General features: G+C 59.7%; 1 long non-coding RNA gene across 1 annotated transcript in view; it reads right to left on the reverse strand.

Moving 5' to 3' along the window:
- Positions 1–19,413, reverse strand: part of LOC135328421 (uncharacterized) — a 73,528-nt gene that overhangs the window by 27,010 nt on the left and 27,105 nt on the right. Inside the window, exons 11-18 of the long non-coding RNA XR_010389249.1 lie at positions 18,404–18,570; positions 18,048–18,211; positions 10,132–10,298; positions 9,776–9,939; positions 1,814–1,980; positions 1,458–1,621; positions 881–1,047; positions 525–688 (exon numbers count right to left, since the gene is read on the reverse strand). This is a non-coding gene — a long non-coding RNA (uncharacterized LOC135328421). The remainder of the gene's footprint in view (positions 1–524; positions 689–880; positions 1,048–1,457; positions 1,622–1,813; positions 1,981–9,775; positions 9,940–10,131; positions 10,299–18,047; positions 18,212–18,403; positions 18,571–19,413) is intronic.

A 19,413-nucleotide genomic window follows, 5' to 3' on the forward strand; every position in this document is an offset into this window, starting at 1 on the left:
AGGGGCTGCTGCATTCTGGCTTCCTTGTTTCATCCCGTCCCTTCGGTATTAACCGCAAGCAAACGCTCGTCCGTCTCTTCTCTTCGTCAGCATTTGCTGTCCTTGGTTCCATCTCTGTAAGGAAGCGATAAACTCGCGTTTTACTTCCAGTGAAACGCTTAGGCTTATGCATGATCTTTTTCTCTTTACCCTGTTTTCTTTTTCCCCCTTGTTTTTCTTTTTTTCTTCTTCTTTTCCTTAAGGGAAAGGTCTTAATACGGCACTTTGCACCATACGTTGCAGGGTAAACGGTCTGGAAACGTTACACACAGCAATTAGGGCTAGGTTATTAGGCAGGCGGGCACGTCGCCTAATACCTTCCTAACGCCATCTTCCACGAAACCTTATTTTTACTCCGCTTCAGTGTTATTGTTACTGTTCGCAAACCCTCGTATGCATGCGCTTAACCGACAACTCTCTCGGTCTTTAACTACGTGGAGGAACGACAGCCCTCGATTTGCCTGTCTCCCTTTCAGACCTATTACCTTTTTGAGACTGCTCCTAGCTTCCTCTTCCTCTTGCATGCTGGCCTCACAGGCGACGACCAAAACGAACAACTGCATCGCTAGGTCTAGCCCCCTCTCTTCAAGATGTGCCCCTTCGCGGCTTACGTTTCTTGGTCTCTTCAACTTCAGCCGTGGCAATTAATCTAAAAAAGTAAGTATGACATCTATTCCTTTCCGTAGCTGCGTGTACGATAACAAAACAAAAGAGAAACAGCCAAAGCAAAGCTAAGGCAGATACAGGCAACAGCAGCCACAGGGCAGGAACGGGTTACTCAGTCCTCAGCGCTGCCTCGGGGAGGCCAAAATAACTGCTAACGGTCATTAGCCATACTTACCCTAGTTACCCGTGCCAGAACGCCTCCTCCTGTAGCAGTTCCTGGTGATATCGAGGGGCTGCTGCCTTCTGGCTTCCTTGTTTCATCCCGTCCCTTCGGTATTAACCGCAAGCAAACGCTCGTCCGTCTCTTCTCTTCGTCAGCATTTGCTGTCCTTGGTTCCATCTCTGTAAGGAAGCGATAAACTCGCGTTTTACTTCCAGTGAAACGCTTAGGCTTATGCATGATCTTTTTCTCTTTACCCTGTTTTCTTTTTCCCCCTTGTTTTTCTTTTTTTCTTCTTCTTTTCCTTAAGGGAAAGGTCTTAATACGGCACTTTGCACCATACGTTGCAGGGTAAACGGTCTGGAAACGTTACACACAGCAATTAGGGCTAGGTTATTAGGCAGGCGGGCACGTCGCCTAATACCTTCCTAACGCCATCTTCCACGAAACCTTATTTTTACTCCGCTTCAGTGTTATTGTTACTGTTCGCAAACCCTCGTATGCATGCGCTTAACCGACAACTCTCTCGGTCTTTAACTACGTGGAGGAACGACAGCCCTCGATTTGCCTGTCTCCCTTTCAGACCTATTACCTTTTTGAGACTGCTCCTAGCTTCCTCTTCCTCTTGCATGCTGGCCTCACAGGCGACGACCAAAACGAACAACTGCATCGCTAGGTCTAGCCCCCTCTCTTCAAGATGTGCCCCTTCGCGGCTTACGTTTCTTGGTCTCTTCAACTTCAGCCGTGGCAATTAATCTAAAAAAGTAAGTATGACATCTATTCCTTTCCGTAGCTGCGTGTACGATAACAAAACAAAAGAGAAACAGCCAAAGCAAAGCTAAGGCAGATACAGGCAACAGCAGCCACAGGGCAGGAACGGGTTACTCAGTCCTCAGCGCTGCCTCGGGGAGGCCGAAATAACTGCTAACGGTCATTAGCCATACTTACCCTAGTTACCCGTGCCAGAACGCCTCCTCCTGTAGCAGTTCCTGGTGATATCGAGGGGCTGCTGCATTCTGGCTTCCTTGTTTCATCCCGTCCCTTCGGTATTAACCGCAAGCAAACGCTCGTCCGTCTCTTCTCCTCGTCAGCATTTGCTGTCCTTGGTTCCATCTCTGTAAGGAAGCGATAAACTCGCGTTTTACTTCCAGTGAAACGCTTAGGTTTATGCATGATCTTTTTCTCTTTACCCTGTTTTCTTTTTCCCCCTTTTTTTTCTTTTTTTCTTTTTCTTTTCCTTAAGGGAAAGGTCTTAATACGGCACTTTGCACCATACGTTGCAGGGTAAACGGTCTGGAAACGTTACACACAGCAATTAGGGCTAGGTTATTAGGCAGGCGGGCACGTCGCCTAATACCTTCCTAACGCCATCTTCCACGAAACCTTATTTTTATTCCGCTTCAGTGTTATTGTTACTGTTCGCAAACCCTCGTATGCATGCGCTTAACCGACAACTCTCTCGGTCTTTAACTACGTGGAGGAACGACAGCCCTCGATTTGCCTGTCTCCCTTTCAGACCTATTACCTTTTTGAGACTGCTCCTAGCTTCCTCTTACTCTTGCATGCTGGCCTCACAGGCGACGACCAAAATGAACCACCGGATCCCCAGGTCTTGCTGCTTCTCTTCGAGATGTCCCCCTTCGGTGGGCTACCCTGCCAAACAAACCAAAAAGACTGCCGAGGCCGCGAGGGTACCAGATTTTCAGTCCGCTTCTCCGAGGCTTTCGGGGTGACTGACGTCACCGCTTCGCTTCACGTTACTCACAGCTACCTTCGTCTATTACTTAGGGCTAAACCTGTTTCTGTTTGCAGAGGGGCTTGTTGCTTGTTTAAACTTGACATATAGTCCATAACCTGCTCTGCATGCTCCCTAGTCCCTTCTGCTTTTGCAACACTTGTGGTAATTCAAGGCGGTAATTAAGAGTCCCCATTGTCCCATAGGCTGGAGCGAGACATTGCTGCTGCTCTGAGGAGGTGCCTAAAAGCCACGCTGTTTTCACTAGCATCACTGGGGCTTCCCAGAGCCCATCGGTGTTCTCTTTGGCTCTTCCCGAGCCTTTTAGGTTTTTTAGGCTATTCCTTAGCCCTCCATTTTAGGGCAATGTTCTCCTTAAGCACTGCGCACAGCACGATTATCCCAGATCAGCCACATCGTGCACACACAGAGGCTTCTGAGAGGCGGCTCAGAAGAAAAGAGAGAAAAGTCTCTTTGTCATCCGCACATTCACCCATCAACACTCTTCACCAGGAAGTGCTCTAAGTTCCTGTTTCTCTAAAGCGGGACTGAGTCGAGGCGGAGACGCAGATCGCACCCCATCTTTGTTAGAACGCCTCACTGCTGCGGGCACTGGGTCTGGCAGCAGTTTGAGGAATGTTTGGGGCCTTGCACAGAGTGCAGGGGAAGGTCTGGAGTCAGTGACAACATTGCGGCAGGGCTCGGAGGCGTTTTGGGGCCTGTGGGGGTGTTGGGGCAGGATTTGTGGGTGGTTTAATGGCTCTGGGGGGGCTGGTTGCAGGAAGGGTGGGACTCTGCGGGGCCCTCAGGGCAGGGGTGCCATCCCAGATGCGTAGTGAGCACACAGGGGTGCCCTACGTGGCTCTCAGCTCGGCGGGAGCAGCCACCGGTCTCCCACCCCACCAGACAGGGGAGCGGGGCGGGGGGGGGGGGGGAGGAGAGGAGGTGGAGGGATCTATGAGCTCGCAGAGAACGCCAGAGGAGGCAGCAGGGAACTCCCCAAGGACCCCGCGTCCCAGACGAGAGGAGGCATCAGGCTGCCGTGCCGCTGCTAGAGACATCCAGACCCCCGCGCAGACACCCCCCACACACTCCTCCAGGCTGCGTCCGCAGGGGCGAGCGCACGCCCCGGCCCGCGCTGGGGAGGAACCGGGGCCCTACAGGCGACACACGCAAAAGGGAGAGTCAGAGCCGCGCTCCGGCAGACCCGGCGCCGCGCAGACCCGGCGCGGCGCGGCGCGGCCCCCGGCCCGACTCCCCCCCCCCCCGCCCCGCCGCCTCCACGCAGCGACGGCCCCGGCTGGCAGGACACAGCCCGACACCCGCGGCCACCCGAAGGCGCACGCTCGCCTCACCTCGCCTCACCGCGGCCCCCACATGCTCGACTCCAGGCCGCCTCTGCCCTCGCCCGCCGCCGTCCAGCCAAAACACCCGCCCTGCTCGCCGCCATCTTGCCCGCCGCCGCACCGCGCGTGCGCCGGCCGCCCAGGGCTCGCGCCGCCGCACCGCGCGTGCGCCGGCCGCCCAGGGCTCGCGCCGCCGCACCGCGCGTGCGCCGGCCGCCCAGGGCTCGCGCCGCCGCACCGCGCGTGCGCCGGCCGCCCAGGGCTCGCGCCGCCGCACCGCGCGTGCGCCGGCCGCCCAGGGCTCGCGCCGCCGCACCGCGCGTGCGCCGGCCGCCCAGGGCTCGCGCCGCCGCACCGCGCGTGCGCCGGCCCAGGACCGCGCGCGAGGGGCGGAGGGAGCGCGAGGGGCGGGGGGAGCGGAGCGCGAGGGGCGGGGGGAGCGCGAGGGGCGGGGGAGCGCAGCGCGAGGGGCGGGGGAGCGCAGCGCGAGGGGCGGGGGAGCGCAGCGCGAGGGGCGGGGGAGCGCAGCGCGAGGGGCGGGGGAGCGCAGCGCGAGGGGCGGGGGAGCGCAGCGCGAGGGGCGGGGGAGCGCAGCGCGAGGGGCGGGGGAGCGCAGCGCGAGGGGCGGGGGAGCGCAGCGCGAGGGGCGGGGGGAGCGCAGCGCGAGGGGCGGGGGAGCGCAGCGCGAGGGGCGGGGGGAGCGCAGCGCGAGGGGCGGGGGGAGCGCAGCGCGAGGGGCGGGGGGAGCGCAGCGCGAGGCAGGCCAGACCCGCAATGGCCCCACCCTCGCGTGGTCGCAGCGCCGCGCTGCAGCCGGCCGGCTCCCGCGCGCCAACCGCAGCCCGCCGCGCCACCCCGGCGCTCAGGCCGAGCAGCGAGCGCCCCGAGGCTGCTCTGCCCGCGCCCGAGAGAGCGGCGGGCTTCAGCGAGCAGGCGCTGGGGCTGCCCCGGGGAGAGAGCGCCGCGGAGCAGCTCCGAGACGGCACTGCCCGTCCCCGCGCCCCCAGGAAGCACCGAGAAGGAAAAGCCCTCTCGGGAAAAGCGCTCCCGGTCCGTGAGCACCGGGCAGGGGGCACGAGCGCGGCCCCTGCGCTTACCCGTCCCCGAGAGAGCGCAGAGTAGCGGCCAACGCGGCGACCGGCAGCGCGCACGTGTGCGCCGGCTGCCCGCAACGGTCTCCGTACGCAGCGGTGGCCGCCGGCGGCTGCAGTGCTGCCTTGTCGACACGCGAGGGCAGCCGTGAGCGCGCCGGAACGCAATGCGCATGCGCGCCCCCCCTCCCGCGTGCAGTGCCGCCTTTCAGACACGCGAGGGCAGCAAGGAGCAGGGCGCAGCGCTTTCCTGCCCCCCTTGCAAAATACTCGCTAGACAAAAGTGGCTTGGGCTCCTCCCGAACGCTTACCTGGCTTCATTACTACAGCTATTAGGAACCGAAGTGCATAGCCTTCTAGCAAAGGGAACGACCGTCTTTTCAAAACTTCCCGCGACTCCCCAGAATTGTCACTGCCTTGCATCAGCAGCCAGCTTCTTCCAACCCAGCCGCAAGAAACATTTTGCCTTCCCGGCAGAACTTTCTGCTCCCCGGGGGGGTCCAAAGGAAACCCGTCACTCACTACTGTCTGTCAAAACGTACCGGAAGCCCTCAAATACAGGACAAGACGCCTTCTCTAAGGAAGCTGACTACTAGGTCTGCTTCACGGCAGCTTCTCCCCAGTATCAGGGTCCACTCAATAAACAAAATAGGACGAGAAATGTCTTAATCTGCTCCAAGTGCTTTCGTAGAAGAGAACAACATCAAAACGAGGTATTATTGCATTTAGCCTCCACTACACGTGCTACCCCAGCGCCACGGACTTGCTTTAAAGCATCAGTGACGTACGCGGTCTGGCAGTAATTAATATTCACAGAATGAATACGCACTCGATCGAGTACGGGTGTTCATAAAAAGCTTTGCCAGTGCGTCGCTAGGTAACAAACCTAGACAAGCAGCTATTTGCCCTGATCCTTCGGCTTACATTTCTTCTGCCGGATGTAGTCAAACGTACCTGAACGCAGTGGCCTTGCGAGGCAGTGACACGGTGTCCGTGGGGTGGCTGTTCCAGGGTCTCTCGGGCTGTTCCAGGGTCCTCGGACAGCAACGGTGCTGGTCGACTTTCCCTTGCGCTGCACAGCAGGACAGCTCCGCACCGTGCCCTCCCAGCACCGCCACTCCTCCCAGCAGCTGCCTAACCGGCCCCAATCCTGAGCAAAGCTACGACCCCCAGGAGCCCGCAGCACCCCTCCTACTCTTCCCGCCCTCCCCATTTCCAAGAGGGACAGCCCCAGCCCCCGGGGACAACCCTGCCTGGTCACGCTGCTGTCCGAAAAGCGGATTCGTTGCCCGCTGTGCACTAAGCCAATAATGACACGCTCAGGAGAGACATTTGCTTATTTATTTCAGAGTTGTGCAAGCCTGGCTGCTCGGTGTTTTCCCCACAAATCAAGCGCAACTTCCCCCCCCCCGCCCCGGCTTTCCAAGTAGCATTTATACAAGTTGCAAGGTTTGCAACTTTCCCTCTTACACCGGTTGGTTAGTGATTTACATACAATTCTAATATTGCTTACACACCATTTTAATACTACGCATGCTCAGGGGAGGGGTCTTCACCCGGGCACAGGTCTTTCTGACCTATGGGCGTGATTTTCTTGTATTATAATGAGGACAGTTCAGTTCGGGGATACCTCGAATTCCTTTGCTAAATCGGCAACGTCTACATAGAAAACAAAACATTTTGATTTACTATTTCTTTAAGGCTTTAGCACTTCTAGCATGGCCTTGATTAAAGAATTATTTCCTCCCAGGAAATGGGAGGGGGGGGTTCCTCCTCATCTGCCTAGTTTAAACAGCAGGAACACTCTTTCTGAGCTTCCAAGGTTGTCTTGCAACACCATCGGAGATGGAAAACACTTCCTGCCCTGTACCGGGGAAAAACAGGGGCATTCCACTGTCCCCCGTGACCTGTGGGGACTCAGGCGTGAGTGACACATGTCCAGTAAGGAACAGACCCAGCAGGCACTACAGCTCCTGGCCTGCCACGCGGCCACCCGCTGGGAACCCCGCTGGCAGGGACCTGCCGCCGCCGCCCCCCCCGCGGGGCCACCTCGAGAGGCGCAGCATGGTCACCCAGTAGCCCCGCCTGAGAAGACTACACCTCCCAGCATACCGTGCACGCGAGAAGGGCGGCCCGGAAGCCCAGTGCCGGAAGACTACTGCTCCCGGCATGCCATGCCAAGCAACATGGCCGCCCGGAAGCCCAGTGCCGGAAGACTACCGCTCCCAGCATGCCGCGCTCAGAACATGCCCCACCGGAAGCCCAGTGCCGGAAGACTACTGCTCCCGGCATGCCGCGCCGAAAGCTACGGCTCCCCGCATTCCCGCACCCCAACTCCCGCCCCCCACCCGCAGCGCTGGGGCACCTTTGACCCTCGGCACATTCCGTTCCTTTCCGTCCCGCCCCCCTTCCCCTTCCCCCCTGTCCCCCCGGAAACGGCCGCAGAGCCCCGAGCGCGGCCCCGCCGGCCCCACCACCGGCCCGGGGCTCCCCCGACACCCCCGCGACCGGCCCCGCCTCAGCTCCGACACTGCCCCCGCCCCTCCACGACCCTCCTCCCCCCGCTCCCCGACACGCTCCCGAGCTGACACAGGAGACCCCCCCCCCCCGCCCCCCCGCGCTCCTCCGACCGCGCAGTAAACCGCACCACAGCCCCGGCGCACCCCCTTCCTCCCCCCGCCTCCGTGGCCCCGGGACGCTCCCAGCCGCCGGGACCCCCGGCACATGCGGGACCCGCAGCCTGCAGTGCGCCTCCCCCGGCCCCGCTCACCTCCTCCGCGGGGCGGCCGCCGGGCTGGTCCCGAAGGGCCGTGCTCCGTGGCAGCTCCGCTGCCCAGCTCCTGCCCCAGCGCCAGCTCCCCCCAACTGCAGCCCCAGCCCCCAAATGTGGGCCTGCCCTTGCCATCAGCCCCACCTGGGGCCTGTCCTGCCACCCAGCTCCCCCTGGCATTCATCCCAGCCCCAGGGCCCGCAGCTGTGGGCCTGCAGGAACTGGGCAGGGGGCCTGGCCATCAGCCCCTTCAGGGACAGCTGGGGCTGCCAGGGCAGCAGAGGCACCCCCACTCTCCTGACAGCAGCTTGCTGAGAGCTGAAGGGAGAGCCCTGCCTGGGGTGTAGAGTGCGGAAAGGGGAGTATGCGGAGCACAAAAGAACAAATCGAGAGCTCTGGGTGCAACACAAGTCAAGAAAAAAAAAAAAAAAAAAAAGAACAACGATAGAGCAAACAGAGTGACTCGGGGGGCACCAAAAGGAGGGCCCTGGGGCACACCCAGAAGCACCCAGAAAACTCCAGGACAGGAGAAAAAGCTAAACAGAGACCTCTGCGGCGTGCCGCAAAACACACACGGGGCCACGGGGCGCACCGAAAGGCACGCAGAGGGCTCGGGGGCAACCCAGAATGTGAACTGAGGGGTCCTGAGGGCATCAGAGGGCAAGTGCAGGGCTCTGGGGCAGACCAAAATACAGAGGAAGGGCCTTGGCGCACACCAGAGGGGTCACCAGGCACGCCGCAGGGCTCAACGCGGCTGACAGGATGGCGCCTGCAGGCTGCCCCAGGCACACGAGCGACACTGCGGAGTGCCAAAAGCAAATCCGGGAGCGGTTCGGGGACCTCACGCAGCCCTGGAGGGGCTCTGGCAGCCCTCGCGATGAGGGGAAACACCCCCAAGAGCCCCGAGGGTCCAGGCAACGCAAGGGAAATTCCCCGCAGCTCTGGGAACAGCACCGGGCTCCCTGGCAAGTGCAGGCACTCCCAAGTACATGGGACTCGGGGACCAGCTCCCAGCCCCGGACACAATGCATAACCTCCTGCCTCAGGCATCGTGTTCAGGCAAACCGCCCTGGAGCTCGGCACCAGCGTGCCTCCCCTTACCTACGATATCCAAAGAGTCACCGCCGCACCAGCGTCTGTCCGTACGTACGTCCGTCGGGGAAGGGTCAGCTCCTGCCCCTGCCCTCGACATGGCAGGTGTCCGAGTAGCCTCCCCCCAGTGCTTTTTCCTTCAGGGCTAGGATTCAGCTCGGAGAGCTGAGAGGAAAATGCCTGATCCCGCCTGCCTGCACTTCTGCCCCAACCCAGGCCAGAGCCCCTCAGGTTACTTAGTCCTCAGCGCTGCCTCGGGGAGGCCAAAATAACTGCTAACGGTCATTAGCCATACTTACCCTAGTTACCCGTGCCAGAACGCCTCCTCCTGTAGCAGTTCCTGGTGATATCGAGGGGCTGCTGCATTCTGGCTTCCTTGTTTCATCCCGTCCCTTCGGTATTAACCGCAAGCAAACGCTCGTCCGTCTCTTCTCTTCGTCAGCATTTGCTGTCCTTGGTTCCATCTCTGTAAGGAAGCGATAAACTCGCGTTTTACTTCCAGTGAAACGCTTAGGCTTATGCATGATCTTTTTCTCTTTACCCTGTTTTCTTTTTCCCCCTTGTTTTTCTTTTTTTCTTCTTCTTTTCCTTAAGGGAAAGGTCTTAATACGGCACTTTGCACCATACGTTGCAGGGTAAACGGTCTGGAAACGTTACACACAGCAATTAGGGCTAGGTTATTAGGCAGGCGGGCACGTCGCCTAATACCTTCCTAACGCCATCTTCCACGAAACCTTATTTTTACTCCGCTTCAGTGTTATTGTTACTGTTCGCAAACCCTCGTATGCATGCGCTTAACCGACAACTCTCTCGGTCTTTAACTACGTGGAGGAACGACAGCCCTCGATTTGCCTGTCTCCCTTTCAGACCTATTACCTTTTTGAGACTGCTCCTAGCTTCCTCTTCCTCTTGCATGCTGGCCTCACAGGCGACGACCAAAACGAACAACTGCATCGCTAGGTCTAGCCCCCTCTCTTCAAGATGTGCCCCTTCGCGGCTTACGTTTCTTGGTCTCTTCAACTTCAGCCGTGGCAATTAATCTAAAAAAGTAAGTATGACATCTATTCCTTTCCGTAGCTGCGTGTACGATAACAAAACAAAAGAGAAACAGCCAAAGCAAAGCTAAGGCAGATACAGGCAACAGCAGCCACAGGGCAGGAACGGGTTACTCAGTCCTCAGCGCTGCCTCGGGGAGGCCGAAATAACTGCTAACGGTCATTAGCCATACTTACCCTAGTTACCCGTGCCAGAACGCCTCCTCCTGTAGCAGTTCCTGGTGATATCGAGGGGCTGCTGCATTCTGGCTTCCTTGTTTCATCCCGTCCCTTCGGTATTAACCGCAAGCAAACGCTCGTCCGTCTCTTCTCCTCGTCAGCATTTGCTGTCCTTGGTTCCATCTCTGTAAGGAAGCGATAAACTCGCGTTTTACTTCCAGTGAAACGCTTAGGTTTATGCATGATCTTTTTCTCTTTACCCTGTTTTCTTTTTCCCCCTTTTTTTTCTTTTTTTCTTCTTCTTTTCCTTAAGGGAAAGGTCTTAATACGGCACTTTGCACCATACGTTGCAGGGTAAACGGTCTGGAAACGTTACACACAGCAATTAGGGCTAGGTTATTAGGCAGGCGGGCACGTCGCCTAATACCTTCCTAACGCCATCTTCCACGAAACCTTATTTTTATTCCGCTTCAGTGTTATTGTTACTGTTCGCAAACCCTCGTATGCATGCGCTTAACCGACAACTCTCTCGGTCTTTAACTACGTGGAGGAACGACAGCCCTCGATTTGCCTGTCTCCCTTTCAGACCTATTACCTTTTTGAGACTGCTCCTAGCTTCCTCTTACTCTTGCATGCTGGCCTCACAGGCGACGACCAAAATGAACCACCGGATCCCCAGGTCTTGCTGCTTCTCTTCGAGATGTCCCCCTTCGGTGGGCTACCCTGCCAAACAAACCAAAAAGACTGCCGAGGCCGCGAGGGTACCAGATTTTCAGTCCGCTTCTCCGAGGCTTTCGGGGTGACTGACGTCACCGCTTCGCTTCACGTTACTCACAGCTACCTTCGTCTATTACTTAGGGCTAAACCTGTTTCTGTTTGCAGAGGGGCTTGTTGCTTGTTTAAACTTGACATATAGTCCATAACCTGCTCTGCATGCTCCCTAGTCCCTTCTGCTTTTGCAACACTTGTGGTAATTCAAGGCGGTAATTAAGAGTCCCCATTGTCCCATAGGCTGGAGCGAGACATTGCTGCTGCTCTGAGGAGGTGCCTAAAAGCCACGCTGTTTTCACTAGCATCACTGGGGCTTCCCAGAGCCCATCGGTGTTCTCTTTGGCTCTTCCCGAGCCTTTTAGGTTTTTTAGGCTATTCCTTAGCCCTCCATTTTAGGGCAATGTTCTCCTTAAGCACTGCGCACAGCACGATTATCCCAGATCAGCCACATCGTGCACACACAGAGGCTTCTGAGAGGCGGCTCAGAAGAAAAGAGAGAAAAGTCTCTTTGTCATCCGCACATTCACCCATCAACACTCTTCACCAGGAAGTGCTGTAAGTTCCTGTTTCTCTAAAGCGGGACTGAGTCGAGGCGGAGACGCAGATCGCACCCCATCTTTGTTAGAACGCCTCACTGCTGCGGGCACTGGGTCTGGCAGCAGTTTGAGGAATGTTTGGGGCCTTGCACAGAGTGCAGGGGAAGGTCTGGAGTCAGTGACAACATTGCGGCAGGGCTCGGAGGCGTTTTGGGGCCTGTGGGGGTGTTGGGGCAGGATTTGTGGGTGGTTTAATGGCTCTGGGGGGGCTGGTTGCAGGAAGGGTGGGACTCTGCGGGGCCCTCAGGGCAGGGGTGCCATCCCAGATGCGTAGTGAGCACACAGGGGTGCCCTACGTGGCTCTCAGCTCGGCGGGAGCAGCCACCGGTCTCCCACCCCACCAGACAGGGGAGCGGGGCGGGGGGGGGGGGGGGGGGGAGAGGAGGTGGAGGGATCTATGAGCTCGCAGAGAACGCCAGAGGAGGCAGCAGGGAACTCCCCAAGGACCCCGCGTCCCAGACGAGAGGAGGCATCAGGCTGCCGTGCCGCTGCTAGAGACATCCAGACCCCCGCGCAGACACCCCCCACACACTCCTCCAGGCTGCGTCCGCAGGGGCGAGCGCACGCCCCGGCCCGCGCTGGGGAGGAACCGGGGCCCTACAGGCGACACACGCAAAAGGGAGAGTCAGAGCCGCGCTCCGGCAGACCCGGCGCCGCGCAGACCCGGCGCGGCGCGGCGCGGCCCCCGGCCCGACTCCCCCCCCCCCCGCCCCGCCGCCTCCACGCAGCGACGGCCCCGGCTGGCAGGACACAGCCCGACACCCGCGGCCACCCGAAGGCGCACGCTCGCCTCACCTCGCCTCACCGCGGCCCCCACATGCTCGACTCCAGGCCGCCTCTGCCCTCGCCCGCCGCCGTCCAGCCAAAACACCCGCCCTGCTCGCCGCCATCTTGCCCGCCGCCGCACCGCGCGTGCGCCGGCCGCCCAGGGCTCGCGCCGCCGCACCGCGCGTGCGCCGGCCGCCCAGGGCTCGCGCCGCCGCACCGCGCGTGCGCCGGCCGCCCAGGGCTCGCGCCGCCGCACCGCGCGTGCGCCGGCCGCCCAGGGCTCGCGCCGCCGCACCGCGCGTGCGCCGGCCGCCCAGGGCTCGCGCCGCCGCACCGCGCGTGCGCCGGCCGCCCAGGGCTCGCGCCGCCGCACCGCGCGTGCGCCGGCCGCCCAGGACCGCGCGCGAGGGGCGGAGGGAGCGCGAGGGGCGGGGGGAGCGCAGCGCGAGGGGCGGGGGGAGCGCAGCGCGAGGGGCGGGGGGAGCGCAGCGCGAGGGGCGGGGGGAGCGCAGCGCGAGGGGCGGGGGGAGCGCAGCGCGAGGGGCGGGGGGAGCGCAGCGCGAGGGGCGGGGGGAGCGCAGCGCGAGGGGCGGGGGGAGCGCAGCGCGAGGGGCGGGGGGAGCGCAGCGCGAGGGGCGGGGGGAGCGCAGCGCGAGGGGCGGGGGGAGCGCAGCGCGAGGGGCGGGGGGAGCGCAGCGCGAGGGGCGGGGGGAGCGCAGCGCGAGGCAGCCCAGACCCGCAATGGCCCCACCCTCGCGTGGTCGCAGCGCCGCGCTGCAGCCGGCCGGCTCCCGCGTGCCAACCGCAGCCCGCCGCGCCACCCCGGCGCTCAGGCCGAGCAGCGAGCGCCCCGAGGCTGCTCTGCCCGCGCCCGAGAGAGCGGCGGGCTTCAGCGAGCAGGCGCTGGGGCTGCCCCGGGGAGAGAGCGCCGCGGAGCAGCTCCGAGACGGCACTGCCCGTCCCCGCGCCCCCAGGAAGCACCGAGAAGGAAAAGCCCTCTCGGGAAAAGCGCTCCCGGTCCGTGAGCACCGGGCAGGGGGCACGAGCGCGGCCCCTGCGCTTACCCGTCCCCGAGAGAGCGCAGAGTAGCGGCCAACGCGGCGACCGGCAGCGCGCACGTGTGCGCCGGCTGCCCGCAACGGTCTCCGTACGCAGCGGTGGCCGCCGGCGGCTGCAGTGCTGCCTTGTCGACACGCGAGGGCAGCCGTGAGCGCGCCGGAACGCAATGCGCATGCGCGCCCCCCCTCCCGCCTGCAGTGCCGCCTCTCCGACACGCGAGGGCAGCAAGGAGCAGGGCGCAGCGCTTTCCTGCCCCCCTTGCAAAATACTCGCTAGACAAAAGTGGCTTGGGCTCCTCCCGAACGCTTACCTGGCTTCATTACTACAGCTATTAGGAACCGAAGTGCATAGCCTTCTAGCAAAGGGAACGACCGTCTTTTCAAAACTTCCCGCGACTCCCCAGAATTGTCACTGCCTTGCATCAGCAGCCAGCTTCTTCCAACCCAGCCGCAAGAAACATTTTGCCTTCCCGGCAGAACTTTCTGCTCCCCGGGGGGGTCCAAAGGAAACCCGTCACTCACTACTGTCTGTCAAAACGTACCGGAAGCCCTCAAATACAGGACAAGACGCCTTCTCTAAGGAAGCTGACTACTAGGTCTGCTTCACGGCAGCTTCTCCCCAGTATCAGGGTCCACTCAATAAACAAAATAGGACGAGAAATGTCTTAATCTGCTCCAAGTGCTTTCGTAGAAGAGAACAACATCAAAACGAGGTATTATTGCATTTAGCCTCCACTACACGTGCTACCCCAGCGCCACGGACTTGCTTTAAAGCATCAGTGACGTACGCGGTCTGGCAGTAATTAATATTCACAGAATGAATACGCACTCGATCGAGTACGGGTGTTCATAAAAAGCTTTGCCAGTGCGTCGCTAGGTAACAAACCTAGACAAGCAGCTATTTGCCCTGATCCTTCGGCTTACATTTCTTCTGCCGGATGTAGTCAAACGTACCTGCATGCGGTGGCCTTGCGAGGCAGTGACACGGTGTCCGTGGGGTGGCTGTTCCAGGGTCTCTCGGGCTGTTCCAGGGTCCTCGGACAGCAACGGTGCTGGTCGACTTTCCCTTGCGCTGCACAGCAGGACAGCTCCCCACCGTGCCCTCCCAGCACCGCCACTCCTCCCAGCAGCTGCCTAACCGGCCCCAATCCTGAGCAAAGCTACGACCCCCAGGAGCCCGCAGCACCCCTCCTACTCTTCCCGCCCTCCCCATTTCCAAGAGGGACAGCCCCAGCCCCCGGGGACAACCCTGCCTGGTCACGCTGCTGTCCGAAAAGCGGATTCGTTGCCCGCTGTGCACTAAGCCAATAATGACACGCTCAGGAGAGACATTTGCTTATTTATTTCAGAGTTGTGCAAGCCTGGCTGCTCGGTGTTTTCCCCACAAATCAAGCGCAACTTCCCCCCCCCCCCCCCGGCTTTCCAAGTAGCATTTATACAAGTTGCAAGGTTTGCAACTTTCCCTCTTACACCGGTTGGTTAGTGATTTACATACAATTCTAATATTGCTTACACACCATTTTAATACTACGCATGCTCAGGGGAGGGGTCTTCACCCGGGCACAGGTCTTTCTGACCTATGGGCGTGATTTTCTTGTATTATAATGAGGACAGTTCAGTTCGGGGATACCTCGAATTCCTTTGCTAAATTGGCAACGTCTACATAGAAAACAAAACATTTTGATTTACTATTTCTTTAAGGCTTTAGCACTTCTAGCATGGCCTTGATTAAAGAATTATTTCCTCCCAGGAAATGGGGGGGGGGGGGGTTCCTCCTCATCTGCCTAGTTTAAACAGCAGGAACACTCTTTCTGAGCTTCCAAGGTTGTCTTGCAACACCATCGGAGATGGAAAACACTTCCTGCCCTGTACCGGGGAAAAACAGGGGCATTCCACTGTCCCCCGTGACCTGTGGGGACTCAGGCGTGAGTGACACATGTCCAGTAAGGAACAGACCCAGCGGGCACTACAGCTCCTGGCCTGCCACGCGGCCGCCTGCTGGGAACCCCGCTGGCAGGGACCTGCCGCCGCCGCCCCCCCCGCGGGGCCACCTCGAGAGGCGCAGCATGGTCACCCAGTAGCCCCGCCTGAGAAGACTACACCTCCCAGCATACCGTGCACGCGAGAAGGGCGGCCCGGAAGCCCAGTGCCGGAAGACTACTGCTCCCGGCATGCCATGCCAAGCAACATGGCCGCCCGGAAGCCCAGTGCCGGAAGACTACCGCTCCCAGCATGCCGCGCTCAGAACATGCCCCACCGGAAGCCCAGTGCCGGAAGACTACTGCTCCCGGCATGCCGCGCCGAAAGCTACGGCTCCCCGCATTCCCGCACCCCAACTCCCGCCCCCCACCCGCAGCGCTGGGGCACCTTTGACCCTCGGCACATTCCGTTCCTTTCCGTCCCGCCCCCCTTCCCCTTCCCCCCTGTCCCCCCGGAAACGGCCGCAGAGCCCCGAGCGCGGCCCCGCCGGCCCCACCACCGGCCCGGGGCTCCCCCGACACCCCCGCGACCGGCCCCGCCTCAGCTCCGACACTGCCCCCGCCCCTCCACGACCCTCCTCCCCCCGCTCCCCGACACGCTCCCGAGCTGACACAGGAGACCCCCCCCCCCCCCGCCCCCCCGCGCTCCTCCGACCGCGCAGTAAACCGCACCACAGCCCCGGCGCACCCCCTTCCTCCCCCCGCCTCCGTGGCCCCGGGACGCTCCCAGCCGCCGGGACCCCCGGCACATGCGGGACCCGCAGCCTGCAGTGCGCCTCCCCCGGCCCCGCTCACCTCCTCCGCGGGGCGGCCGCCGGGCTGGTCCCGAAGGGCCGTGCTCCGTGGCAGCTCCGCTGCCCAGCTCCTGCCCCAGCGCCAGCTCCCCCCAACTGCAGCCCCAGCCCCCAAATGTGGGCCTGCCCTTGCCATCAGCCCCACCTGGGGCCTGTCCTGCCACCCAGCTCCCCCTGGCATTCATCCCAGCCCCAGGGCCCGCAGCTGTGGGCCTGCAGGAACTGGGCAGGGGGCCTGGCCATCAGCCCCTTCAGGGACAGCTGGGGCTGCCAGGGCAGCAGAGGCACCCCCACTCTCCTGACAGCAGCTTGCTGAGAGCTGAAGGGAGAGCCCTGCCTGGGGTGTAGAGTGCGGAAAGGGGAGTATGCGGAGCACAAAAGAACAAATCGAGAGCTCTGGGTGCAACACAAGTCAAGAAAAAAAAAAAAAAAAAAAGAACAACGATAGAGCAAACAGAGTGACTCGGGGGGCACCAAAAGGAGGGCCCTGGGGCACACCCAGAAGCACCCAGAAAACTCCAGGACAGGAGAAAAAGCTAAACAGAGACCTCTGCGGCGTGCCGCAAAACACACACGGGGCCACGGGGCGCACCGAAAGGCACGCAGAGGGCTCGGGGGCAACCCAGAATGTGAACTGAGGGGTCCTGAGGGCATCAGAGGGCAAGTGAAGGGCTCTGGGGCAGACCAAAATACAGAGGAAGGGCCTTGGCGCACACCAGAGGGGTCACCAGGCACGCCGCAGGGCTCAACGCGGCTGACAGGATGGCGCCTGCAGGCTGCCCCAGGCACACGAGCGACACTGCGGAGTGCCAAAAGCAAATCCGGGAGCGGTTCGGGGACCTCACGCAGCCCTGGAGGGGCTCTGGCAGCCCTCGCGATGAGGGGAAACACCCCCAAGAGCCCCGAGGGTCCAGGCAACGCAAGGGAAATTCCCCGCAGCTCTGGGAACAGCACCGGGCTCCCTGGCAAGTGCAGGCACTCCCAAGTACATGGGACTCGGGGACCAGCTCCCAGCCCCGGACACAATGCATAACCTCCTGCCTCAGGCATCGTGTTCAGGCAAACCGCCCTGGAGCTCGGCACCAGCGTGCCTCCCCTTACCTACGATATCCAAAGAGTCACCGCCGCACCAGCGTCTGTCCGTACGTACGTCCGTCGGGGAAGGGTCAGCTCCTGCCCCTGCCCTCGACATGGCAGGTGTCCGAGTAGCCTCCCCCCAGTGCTTTTTCCTTCAGGGCTAGGATTCAGCTCGGAGAGCTGAGAGGAAAATGCCTGATCCCGCCTGCCTGCACTTCTGCCCCAACCCAGGCCAGAGCCCCTCAGGTTACTTAGTCCTCAGCGCTGCCTCGGGGAGGCCAAAATAACTGCTAACGGTCATTAGCCATACTTACCCTAGTTACCCGTGCCAGAACGCCTCCTCCTGTAGCAGTTCCTGGTGATATCGAGGGGCTGCTGCATTCTGGCTTCCTTGTTTCATCCCGTCCCTTCGGTATTAACCGCAAGCAAACGCTCGTCCGTCTCTTCTCTTCGTCAGCATTTGCTGTCCTTGGTTCCATCTCTGTAAGGAAGCGATAAACTCGCGTTTTACTTCCAGTGAAACGCTTAGGCTTATGCATGATCTTTTTCTCTTTACCCTGTTTTCTTTTTCCCCCTTGTTTTTCTTTTTTTCTTCTTCTTTTCCTTAAGGGAAAGGTCTTAATACGGCACTTTGCACCATACGTTGCAGGGTAAACGGTCTGGAAACGTTACACACAGCAATTAGGGCTAGGTTATTAGGCAGGCGGGCACGTCGCCTAATACCTTCCTAACGCCATCTTCCACGAAACCTTATTTTTACTCCGCTTCAGTGTTATTGTTACTGTTCGCAAACCCTCGTATGCATGCGCTTAACCGACAACTCTCTCGGTCTTTAACTACGTGGAGGAACGACAGCCCTCGATTTGCCTGTCTCCCTTTCAGACCTATTACCTTTTTGAGACTGCTCCTAGCTTCCTCTTCCTCTTGCATGCTGGCCTCACAGGCGACGACCAAAACGAACAACTGCATCGCTAGGTCTAGCCCCCTCTCTTCAAGATGTGCCCCTTCGCGGCTTACGTTTCTTGGTCTCTTCAACTTCAGCCGTGGCAATTAATCTAAAAAAGTAAGTATGACATCTATTCCTTTCCGTAGCTGCGTGTACGATAACAAAACAAAAGAGAAACAGCCAAAGCAAAGCTAAGGCAGATACAGGCAACAGCAGCCACAGGGCAGGAACGGGTTACTCAGTCCTCAGCGCTGCCTCGGGGAGGCCGAAATAACTGCTAACGGTCATTAGCCATACTTACCCTAGTTACCCGTGCCAGAACGCCTCCTCCTGTAGCAGTTCCTGGTGATATCGAGGGGCTGCTGCATTCTGGCTTCCTTGTTTCATCCCGTCCCTTCGGTATTAACCGCAAGCAAACGCTCGTCCGTCTCTTCTCCTCGTCAGCATTTGCTGTCCTTGGTTCCATCTCTGTAAGGAAGCGATAAACTCGCGTTTTACTTCCAGTGAAACGCTTAGGTTTATGCATGATCTTTTTCTCTTTACCCTGTTTTCTTTTTCCCCCTTTTTTTTCTTTTTTTCTTCTTCTTTTCCTTAAGGGAAAGGTCTTAATACGGCACTTTGCACCATACGTTGCAGGGTAAACGGTCTGGAAACGTTACACACAGCAATTAGGGCTAGGTTATTAGGCAGGCGGGCACGTCGCCTAATACCTTCCTAACGCCATCTTCCACGAAACCTTATTTTTATTCCGCTTCAGTGTTATTGTTACTGTTCGCAAACCCTCGTATGCATGCGCTTAACCGACAACTCTCTCGGTCTTTAACTACGTGGAGGAACGACAGCCCTCGATTTGCCTGTCTCCCTTTCAGACCTATTACCTTTTTGAGACTGCTCCTAGCTTCCTCTTACTCTTGCATGCTGGCCTCACAGGCGACGACCAAAATGAACCACCGGATCCCCAGGTCTTGCTGCTTCTCTTCGAGATGTCCCCCTTCGGTGGGCTACCCTGCCAAACAAACCAAAAAGACTGCCGAGGCCGCGAGGGTACCAGATTTTCAGTCCGCTTCTCCGAGGCTTTCGGGGTGACTGACGTCACCGCTTCGCTTCACGTTACTCACAGCTACCTTCGTCTATTACTTAGGGCTAAACCTGTTTCTGTTTGCAGAGGGGCTTGTTGCTTGTTTAAACTTGACATATAGTCCATAACCTGCTCTGCATGCTCCCTAGTCCCTTCTGCTTTTGCAACACTTGTGGTAATTCAAGGCGGTAATTAAGAGTCCCCATTGTCCCATAGGCTGGAGCGAGACATTG

The sequence above is a fragment of the Dromaius novaehollandiae genome, chromosome 5, assembly GCF_036370855.1.
Source record: "Dromaius novaehollandiae isolate bDroNov1 chromosome 5, bDroNov1.hap1, whole genome shotgun sequence".
Taxonomy (NCBI): domain Eukaryota; kingdom Metazoa; phylum Chordata; class Aves; order Casuariiformes; family Dromaiidae; genus Dromaius; species Dromaius novaehollandiae.